Genomic DNA, 11,311 nt, shown 5'->3' on the forward strand with positions numbered 1-11,311 from the left:
ACGTTACACTCTGTGGTTGACCGTGTTGCTTTGAAGTTGAGTGTCGCTTTCTCTGTAATCTTCAAAGAATTGTCTGCATGCCCGTGATTGGCTAGTTATTTTCTCTTGAACTGCCTTTGGTTTTACCATGAGATAGTCCAGGGGTGGATGTTACGTCAGTGATAGTTACCTCTGAAGTATCGAGGATGAGTAACGGGTTGTCTTTACTACTGTACACTGATCTACCAAGTTAGTGAAGCCCTGCTACGGTACATTTAAGTTCTCAACAACTGTGAGGTATGTAAGCTTCTTATCTCTGTGGACACATATAAGTTTGGTCATTTATAGTTCAAACTTGCAAAGTTATTGTAAGGGGATATAGCTCAGTGGTAGAGCATTCGACTGCAGATCGAGAGGTCCCTGGTTCGAACCCGGGTGTCCCCTAACTTTTTGTGTCTTTAACATTTATTTTGGTTTCTGTTTATTACCTAACTCGAGTTATATTTCACAATTGTTGCAACAGTATTTCTATTTCTTTGTTCATTTGGTTTTACGTCTGTATGTGGCATATATTTATGTCTTCAGACTAATTGTACACATACCTTGTCAATATAGTGTCTACTTCTCTCTACTTAAGCTACTGCATGACCCATCTTTGACACACTTTAATATGATACTAATGTGCTTTGTTTATTAAAGTTGCTCCACGGCTGACAAATGGGTTTTTTCACTATCAAAAACAGGAGCAGACAATTAAGTATTTTTCTTCAGTTACAAAAGTTACTTACTTTACACCATTACCGCCATTGAAAAATTTGATCTTCTAATTTAACTTCAAGTTAAAAATATGAGAAATAATTAATTGCATCCCGAAATAATTCCGCGGCACTATATGCTATTTGGAATGAAATGCTAATTGCGTATGCACCAAAGGCAAAATAAATTATTCTATATTATCTTTTGTGTTAATTAGACATACATTTACACGATTAAACACCAATTATTGTTCAAATGTTGAATATCATTTATGCTCTGTCGGCGGTGGAGCATCTTTAATCTTAACGCCCTGTGTTGTATATGTTTATGTTTTGGGAGTCTACGGAATAATCATGCTGTGTCTCCTAAGAATACAGCAACTCTATATTTTGCCTATCACACCCCATTCAGTCAAATTATATTGACAACGGGCAAACCAGTCGTTCCATTCCCTTTATGCTGAACGCTATGTAGGAACTAAAATCACACATTTGTAGACTATGGTTTGGACAGGAGCCAAAATCCAGAGCCTTTCTCACGGCGGAAATGCATAAAACTCCAGGCTAAAACGAGTTGGTGTCAAGGACAAACTATGTTATCTTATGTATAAAATGTTGGCTTATCTCCATATATTCTTATATCAATCATAAGTAATAGACAATAGCTAGTGCAATTTAATACTCTTGATTATAATAACTGAGTTACAATATAGCTGTAGTAACGTTTTGATGGTGTATCATTGTAACAATTGATTTGCGCTATATATTTCGATTTTGAATTGTTGATTTTTTTTTTATTTGTTTTGCAATTACTAAATTATTCAAACGGACGTCTATGAGTACAGATTATCAAAACGTACTCAGTGGTAAGAATTCTTACGATTTTTTTTTCTGCATTGTTTTATTTATTTTGCTTTACATATTCAGAAAACAATATTCAAGTTATAATTGATGTATTGTAGATAAAATAGATTTCAAACAGTATTATCACAAATCCATGTACCCTTGTGGTTTATTGAATAGACAGGACAAATTGGCTAGTTGTTGCATTATGACAAATTTATTGATTTTTTCCAACAGCTGTGCTGCGCATTGTAACAAATGCGCAGATGATTGTAAGGGGATATAGCTCAGTGGTAGAGCATTCGACTGCAGATCGAGAGGTCCCTGGTTCGAACCCGGGTGTCCCCTCATTTTTTTATCTGTCCTTGAAGTTCAACATTCGTTTAAATTTTACAGTCCATCGGCAGTTAAGGTCAAGTATGATCGAACAATTATCATTTTATTGAGGAAAAAAAATAATCAAGAACAAAAACTGTAATGATGTTGTCGTTTGTAACGGCTCTTCTGATTGGTTAACGCAACGGCGTAATGATTTCATAGAATAAAAGGAGTCCATCAATAAATTTGGTGTTTTGAAAAGATTATCTATAGCAGATTAAAATCTAAGTGGAACGTATTTTATGCAACAATGTATTGATTATAACATAAAAACATATTCAGGTAAATGTCAATCCTTAAATTATCATAACTTTATTTTAAAGGTCGTAACCAATATACCACAATTTCCCAAACAAACTACTTACTTATGTTGCCGTAGAGCATTAGATTTACAGATTGAGCTTAATGATATCTTATTTTCAGAAAATCGGTACATTTTTGTTTCATTGTGTTAGCGGAAACTATAGCCTATTTAGAGTGTTACGTACTGCAGTATTTTACAGAAGATACCGAGCAGCACATCCCATCCATAGTCAACATATTGGTATCAATTAACTTCGTCCCCTTAGTAGCGCACATCAACTAAATACTGCATGTGTGGATTTCAGATTTGCAGTATTTTTGTGATAATCTGTGTCATATTTAGGTTGAAACAAAGATTTTGTTTTATTATTTGTTTTGTTGTTTTTAGCGTTTATCTCTGGGAGCAGAGCTCTGAATTTTATTCCCTGACCGAGAGACTCGATATGTAGTCTATCAAAAACAAAGTTTCCGTTCTTGTACAATGTGCTGTGAAACGTATATGGGAAATGTAATTGTGTGAGTTGTTCCATTTAGCGTTGACGGTAAGCTGCAGTGAGGCAGCACTATAAACTGGACAAGAATTTCCATTACTACAGGAAGACATTACAAGAACATACCGCAGTCTCCCAAAACATATACTTACTCACCTCTCGCAACTACGTGACATAAGCTGCTATTCATTAAGACCTAAGACATCAACATTTTTTTCTGAAATTTCTTCTAAGTTATATGGAATCTTATAGATTGGGTGTCATCATGTATCTATGTAAGAATTACATATTTTACTCACAAAGCATTGAGATAAGGAACAATACCTTTACAGTTAATCAATTTGGCAAACTATTTAAATGAATTTTTGCAACAGCTGCGTTTTATGAAAGTTAGATTAACCGATATGTTGCTTGAATGGAAAGTGTTTTTAAAATAGTTGGGGATATAGCTCAGTGGTAGAGCATTCGACTGCAGATCGAGAGGTCCCTGGTTCGAACCCGGGTGTCCCCTAACTTTTTGTGTTTTTAACATTTATCTTGCTATAGTTCACAATTTTTGCAACGGTCTTTCCCGGTCTTTGTTTATTTATTTGTAATTCTGTTTGTATCAAATATTTATGTCTTCAGACTAACGGTAAATATACCTTATCAATATAGTGTCGACTTCTCTCCACTTGTGTCTACTCTATGACCATCTTTGTCGCACTTAAGGATTATATATGCATGTCTATAAACTAACACATTGTGTTGTGTATGTAGATCTTTTGGGAGGTTAAGGAATATTCATGTTGTGTCTCCTTAGTATGCAGTAACTCTATATTTTGCCTACACAATGCTATCTCACACCCCATTCAGTCACATTATATTGATAATTGGCAAACCAGTCGTTTCCCTTTATACTGAGCGCTAAGTAGGAGCTGAAAACACACATTTGTAGACTATGGTTTGGACAGGAGCCAAAATCCAGAGCCTTTCTCACGGCGGAAACGCATAAAACTCCAGGCTAAAACGAGTTGGTGTCAAGGACAAACTATGTTATCTTATGTATAAAATGTTGGCTTATCTCCATATATTCTTATATCAATCATATGTAATAGACAATAGCTAGTGTGATTGAATACTGTTAATTATAATAAATGAGTTACAATAAAGCTGTAGTAACATTTTGATGGTGTATCATTATAACACTTGATTTGCGTTATATATTTCGCCGAGTTTTAATTTTATTATGAATTGAATGAAATCTAGAGAGAAACATATCATTCCCTACTTTTGATATTTTGGTGTTCATTGGTTTGGTTTTTGAAGTGTTTTTTTTTTAGATATTTTTGTATTTGTTTTGCAATTACTAATTTATTCAAACGGACGTCTATGAGTTCAATTTACCAAAATTAAGAACTTTTTATTATAGCATTTTATCTCATATACACGTACCTGAGTTAGGAAACGTTCAACAAATGAAAATTTGATGGTGAATTGATTTTGGTGAAAACTACATAATATGGGAAACGCACTCAGTGGTAATTTTTCTGAATATTTTATTTATTTTGTTTAACAGATTCAGAAAACAATATTCAAGTCATTGCTTATTTAAGAACACTTTTTAAATACTGCTTTAAGATATAGGTTCTGTGCTATTAACCATACTTATATGAATATCTCTGATGTATTCTAGATAAAGTACATTTTATACATGGATACAGAACATTGATATCACAAATCCATATACTCTTGTGGTTTATTAAATAAACCGGACAAATTGACTATTTGGTTTTTCCAGCAGCGGTGTTGGTGTTATAATTATTTTAACAAGATCATTAATGGTCACAAATGCGCAGGGAATGTAAGGGGATATAGCTCAGTGGTAGAGCATTCGACTGCAGATCGAGAGGTCCCTGGTTCGAACCCGGGTGTCCCCTAACTTTTTGTGTCTTTAACATTTATTTTGGTTTCTGTTTATTACCTAACTCGAGTTATATTTCACAATTGTTGCAACAGTATTTCTATTTCTTTGTTCATTTGGTTTTACGTCTGTATGTGGCATATATTTATGTCTTCAGACTAATTGTAAACATACCTTGTCAATATAGTGTCTACTTCTCTCTACTTAAGCTACTGCATGACCCATCTTTGACACACTTTAATATGATACTAATGTGCTTTGTTTATTAAAGTTGCTCCACGGCTGACAAATGGGTTTTTTTTTCACTATCAAAAACAGGAGCAGACAATTAAGTATTTTTCTTCAGTTACAAAAGTTACTTACTTTACACCATTACCGCCATTGAAAAATTTGATCTTCTAATTTAACTTCAAGTTAAAAATATGAGAAATAATTAATTGCATCCCGAAATAATTCCGCGGCACTATATGCTATTTGGAATGAAATGCTAATTGCGTATGCACCAAAGGCAAAATAAATTATTCTATATTATCTTTTGTGTTAATTAGACATACATTTACACGATTAAACACCAATTATTGTTCAAATGTTGAATATCATTTATGCTCTGTCGGCGGTGGAGCATCTTTAATCTTAACGCCCTGTGTTGTATATGTTTATGTTTTGGGAGTCTACGGAATAATCATGCTGTGTCTCCTAAGAATACAGCAACTCTATATTTTGCCTATCACACCCCATTCAGTCAAATTATATTGACAACGGGCAAACCAGTCGTTCCATTCCCTTTATGCTGAACGCTATGTAGGAACTGAAAACAGGCATTTGTAGACTATGGTTTGGACAGGAGCCAAAATCCAGAGCCTTTCTCACGGCGGAAATGCATAAAACTCCAGGCTAAAACGAGTTGGTGTCAAGGACAAGTTATGTTATCTTATGTATAAAATGTTGGCTTATCTCCATATATTCTGATATCAATCATAAGTAATAGACAATAGCTAGTGCAATTGAATTTCGATTCAAACATATTTTTATTGTCAAAAATAAAATAATGAATTAGGCACAAGTTATCACAACTTAATAATGCCTTCTCCATAATACATGTATATACAATACTTTGACAGCATACAATCATATAATTATGTATGTATACAGAAAATATTGAAGAAGAAATAGAAAAAAAATAAAAATGAGTTTGTTGTTACAGTCTTGACCTAAAATCTAGCACTATCTTTAATAAAGGTTTGTACCCATTGAAATATCATTTGGTTTTCCATGTTGGACAAGTGTGGAGCACCATAAAGCAAAGTATTAATTGAAATATTACCATATTGTGAAACATTACGGAATAAAACACCCCTTTGCCTAGTATAGAGACTACATTCAAAAAAATAATGAGTTGCATTTTCACATTGATTACCACATGCGCATGATGGGTCGTTAATTATATTTAATCTGTACAAATCATAGTTTAGACTGCTACACGAATGTCGCAATCTTGTATGTAAAATATTAAACTTCCTTTTCCCAGTAAAATAATAAACGGGTAAAGAATTTACATGAGATTGTATCAAAGTTTTGAAGGTACGAACGGATGGCTGCTCTCTGACATTGCTAGGCAAATCATTCCATAATCTAATAGAAGATGGCAAGAAAGATTCAAGTGAACATGACAAACGAGCTTTCGGAATAACATAGTTTTATCTATTTCTCATGTTGTAGGCGGATCGCTCTCCAACTTTAGGAGGAAGGATATTGGTCAGATAAGATGGGGTTAGGTTATTATGGAGTTTATACATTAGAATAAGTTTTTTATTTTTTTATTTTTTTTACTAGAGGTACAAGATTGGTTTCGAAATAGAGTGAGTCTTTACTTGAGAAGGATTGCATACCCGTTATGATTTTTGCCGCCTCAAGCTACATTTGTTCGAGTTTGTTAACACCTCCCAGGGAGCAGCCATCCCATACTTCGCACGCATATTCCAACACAGGCAACACAAATGCTTTATATATCCTTAATAAAGTTTTCCTATTGAGTAAAAATTTTAACTTACGTAATGCCGAAAGTTTTTTCATACACGATTTTTGAATTTCTGAAATGTGTAACGACCACTTAGCATCTGCACTAAATGTCAACACCTAAGTGCCTATGACTGTCAACGCATCTTAAAATTTCATCACCAAAAGAAAGTTGCAAGGGATGCAGGTTTTCAGAGTTGGATACTAGTAAAACGTCCGTTTTTTGAGGATTAAATTTAGTGAGCCAATCTAGAGACCATCTGTTTAATCTATCTAAATCTCTATTAAGATTTAATTCAATATCATGAAAAGAGGATGAAGAATACATCAAAGAAGTGTCATCAGCAAATAGACGTGATACACTATCTAAATTGTCAACTATATCATTAATATATATTAAAAACAAAAGAGGCCCTAACTCACTTTCTGTGGGACTCCAGCATTGGTGCAACCTGCGCTGGAATATTCGTTTTTAACAATTACCTGCTGTTGTTTACCTGATATATAACTTTTCATCCAATTAAGCAAATTACCTTTCATGCTGTACGCATTCAATTTAAATAACAGACCCTTATGCCATACTCGATCAAATGCCTTGGAGATATCACAAAATATAAGACAGGCATGTTTCTTTTGTTCAAGTGAACAACAGATAGTATTATTTCTAATAATTGATGAACCGTTGAATGGTTCATCATAAAACCAGACTGTTTTTCATAAAACAATGAATTTTCAAAAACGAAATTGTAAATATGTTTGAACATAACTCTTTCAAAAACTTTACCTAGACAAGATAGCAACGTTATAGGTCTATAATTGGATACCAAATGCCTATCCCCTTTTTTGAATAGGGGTAGAACAATACCTTTTTTCCAAGTTTCTAGAAAAATATTAAGATTTAATGACATATTAATTAGAAGAGCCAATGGCTTACACACAGTATTCGCAGTATATTTTAACATATGGTGACTAATATTATCATGACCAGATGCTTTACCTAATTTAAAGATGCTCTACCGCTGACAAATGGTATTTTTTCACTATCAAAAACAGGAGCAGACGATTTAGTACTTTTCATCAGTTACAAAAGTTACTTACTTTACACCATTACCACCATTGAAAAGCTTGAGTTTCTCATTTTACTTCAAGTTAAAATTACAAAAAATAATTAATTGCATCCCGAAAAAATTCCGTGGCACTATATCCTATATGGAATGAACTACTGATTGTGCATGGACCAAAGGCAAAATAAATTATTTTATATTTTTTTTGTGTTAATCAGACAAATAAATACACGATTAAACACCAATTATTGTTCAAATGATGGATATCATTTATGCTCTGTCGGCGGTGGAGCATCTTTAAGAGTTTTTTTAATATCACAAATTTCATAACTGGTTACCACAACAGATTCAAGCACAGATTCTGTACGAGATTCAAAAGTGCAATTAGTGTACTCTTGATTATAATAACTGAGTTACAATATAACTGTAGTAACGTTTTGATGGTGTATCATTGTAACAATTGATTTGCGCTATATATTTCGATTTTAAATTGTTGATTTTTTTGTATTTGTTTTGCAATTACTAAATTATTCAAACGGACGTCTATGAGTACAGATTATCAAAACGTACTCAGTGGTAAGAATTCTTACGATTTTTTTTTCTGCATTGTTTTATTTATTTTGCTTTACATATTCAGAAAACAATATTCAAGTTATTGCTTATTTATGAACACTTTTATTTTATTTTTATTAATGCTTTAAAACTTAGTTTATGAGCAATCATTAAACATATTTATAGGAATGTCTTTGATGTATTGTAGATAAAATAGATTTCAAACAGTATTATCACAAATCCATGTACTCTTGTGGTTTATTGAATAGACAGGACAAATTGGCTAGTTGTCGCATTATGACAAATTTATTGATTTTTTCCAACAGCTGTGCTGCGCATTGTAACAAATGCGCAGATGATTGTAAGGGGATATAGCTCAGTGGTAGAGCATTCGACTGCAGATCGAGAGGTCCCTGGTTCGAACCCGGGTTTCTTCTCTTTTTTGACATCTCCAACTAGCAATGCTTAATTTTTTTCAATCTTTAATCATAATTTTATTCCATACACAAATCTTTTCAACATAATTTGTTTTCATTTAATCATTGATGTCATTTTTTAACTTCATCAGGGTATGAAAGAAATTTCGTTTGCAATCTGTGCGAATCCGCGTAGCGAATTCTCACAAAAGTTTTCATTTAAAATTTATTACTACTTGATAACATAAAAAACACGTATAAACGTACGATTCCATTGACTTTTCAATGGATTAATTTTTTTTTCTAAATCATTACGCAACATCGACGTCTCTATTGTGACGTCATGATAACGTCGGATACATACATACATGGGACGCACATGACCCTGGCTCTTAATGGGAAATTAAAATAATCATACAAACAAACAAACTATTGTGCCGTCATGATAACGTCAGGATTTCCCGCCATTGTCGGATTTTTTTCTTCATAGTATATAAAGAAAACGTATCTGCCAATCAGAAAGTTGGATTAAGTATGAAAAGCAATAAAAATTAACTATACTGTTAATAAACCTTTGTCACCATTTATATATTATATGAAATGATAATATCAATATGTACGAGTATGTCTATTATGTTATCTTATGATTAAAATGTTGGATTATTTCTGATACTATACCTTACTTTTATCTATTAGACAATGAGCAGGCATACAGAATATTTTTAAATCAGCAGACGTGATTTATTTTTGCAACATCAAAAATGATAGATAAATTTATAACATTTTTTTTTACAAAACTTATCAAAATTATAATTTTTTTATAGTAGCATTTAATCAAGGTAGCATTGTATCACTTGGTTTGCGTCAAATTAGATAGAGATTGCATAGATAGATATGGTTAAGTAAAAATAAAATAAGTCAATGGTAGATCGAGAGCATTTGGCATTCAAATGGGCGTCTTTAAGGTTTAAACAAGTGGCTTTTATGGATACAGTAAATATATATCACTTCTTAGGTGTAGTTGAACATAACTTAGTTAATAACAAGTGTCTATGCATCCGTCCTAACCTTAGATATTAATGTTAACTTGCAGATTGTTGTATTGTTTGTAAATTTTGGCAAAATATGCAAAAAATGTACATTTAAGTTTTGCAAGTCCAAAGGGTTCAGTATATATTTCTGTCACAAAATAACCATGCCTTTATGTTTACTAGAGTGTATAGAATACTAGGAGCGCTGGTTTGACCGGATTCAACTTTACAAAAGCATACACATCGACGAGTCCTTTTAGACCTTCTCAGGAAAATGTCGGTACAATCTACGAGTCAACAATAATATCAAGGTTATGACGGATACATAGACACTAAACTAAATCATGTTACACTATACCTAAGGAGTGATAAATAGGTATAAGAAATCACTAGTTTAATCAGGGTCTTAAACCTTCAGATTATGTGTCCTGGCGCATTCTAGATATATAATATTGTAAGCTATTGACAAGGTCCACATATCGATTTAATTTTTTTTCATTTATTTATTTTTTATTATTTTTTATTATATGGTTTTTTTTTTTTTGTTGTTTTTTTTTTTTTTTTTTGCAATTACTAAATTATTGAAATGGACGTCTATGTGTTCAGATTATCAAAACTAAGACATTTGTGATGATAGAATTTTATCTCATATACACGTACCTGAGTTAGGAAACGTTTAACAAATGACAATTCGATGGTAAATTGATTTTGGTGAAAACTGCACAATATGGGAAACGTACTCAGTGGCACGAATTCTTACGATTATTTTTTTCTGAATTGTTTTATTTATTAAGCTTAACAGATTAGGAAAACAATATTTAAAGCATTGCTTATTTATGAACACTTTTGTTTTTTTAAATCTCTTTAAAATGTAGTTTCTGTGCACTTATTAACCATATTTATAGGGATATCTTTGATGTATTCTAGATAAAGTAGATTTTATATATGTCACTGAACAGTGATATCATAAATCCATATACTTTTGTGGTTTATTAAATAGACGGGACAAAGTGGCTAGTTATCGCATTATGACGAATTATTGATTTTTGTCCAACAGCTGCGCTGCGGTTGTAAAGATTTCACAAGATCATGAATGGTTACAAATGCAGGGTCTTAAACCTTTAGATAATGTTTCCAGGCCCCAGGATCATGAAACAGCCTTAGACTTTAGTTTTAGCTTAGACAATCAAAATTGACGTAACATTTTGTAACGTCATTTGTGATTGGCCAAGTCTTAACGTAAGACTGATTATGACTTGAGTCTGTTTCGCGATCCTGAGTACTGGTGTATTCTAGATATAATATATTGTAAGCTGATGACAAGATCCACATATCTCTTAAAAAGTAATATTATGAATTCATGATTTTTTATGACATACAAAAAATAGTTATTTGGTCGAATTATGAAGATTTGATTGATTTTTTCCGACAGATGTTTTAAATTTGAGTCTGTATAAATCTTTGTGAGATCATGTATGACTGAAAATGTGATAGAGATTGTAAGGGGATATAGCTCAGTGGTAGAGCATTCGACTGCAGATCGAGAGGTCCCTGGTTCGAACCCGGGTGTCCCCTAAGTT

General features: G+C 32.6%; 6 non-coding genes across 6 annotated transcripts; all 6 read left to right on the forward strand.

The window, feature by feature from the left end:
- The first annotated feature begins 351 nt into the window (after positions 1-351).
- Positions 352-423, forward strand: Trnac-gca (transfer RNA cysteine (anticodon GCA)). The gene has a single exon. It is a non-coding gene; the product is annotated as a tRNA-Cys (tRNA).
- Positions 424-1,853: 1,430 nt separating this feature from the next.
- On the forward strand, positions 1,854-1,925 carry Trnac-gca (transfer RNA cysteine (anticodon GCA)). The gene has a single exon. It is a non-coding gene; the product is annotated as a tRNA-Cys (tRNA).
- Positions 1,926-3,188: 1,263 nt separating this feature from the next.
- Trnac-gca (transfer RNA cysteine (anticodon GCA)) lies at positions 3,189-3,260 on the forward strand. The gene has a single exon. It is a non-coding gene; the product is annotated as a tRNA-Cys (tRNA).
- Positions 3,261-4,596: 1,336 nt separating this feature from the next.
- On the forward strand, positions 4,597-4,668 carry Trnac-gca (transfer RNA cysteine (anticodon GCA)). The gene has a single exon. It is a non-coding gene; the product is annotated as a tRNA-Cys (tRNA).
- Positions 4,669-8,649: 3,981 nt separating this feature from the next.
- On the forward strand, positions 8,650-8,721 carry Trnac-gca (transfer RNA cysteine (anticodon GCA)). The gene has a single exon. It is a non-coding gene; the product is annotated as a tRNA-Cys (tRNA).
- A 2,513-nt stretch (positions 8,722-11,234) lies between these two features.
- Positions 11,235-11,306, forward strand: Trnac-gca (transfer RNA cysteine (anticodon GCA)). The gene has a single exon. It is a non-coding gene; the product is annotated as a tRNA-Cys (tRNA).
- The last annotated feature ends 5 nt before the right edge of the window (positions 11,307-11,311 follow it).

This window comes from Argopecten irradians, chromosome 10 (assembly GCF_041381155.1).
Source record: "Argopecten irradians isolate NY chromosome 10, Ai_NY, whole genome shotgun sequence".
Lineage (NCBI taxonomy): Eukaryota > Metazoa > Mollusca > Bivalvia > Pectinida > Pectinidae > Argopecten > Argopecten irradians.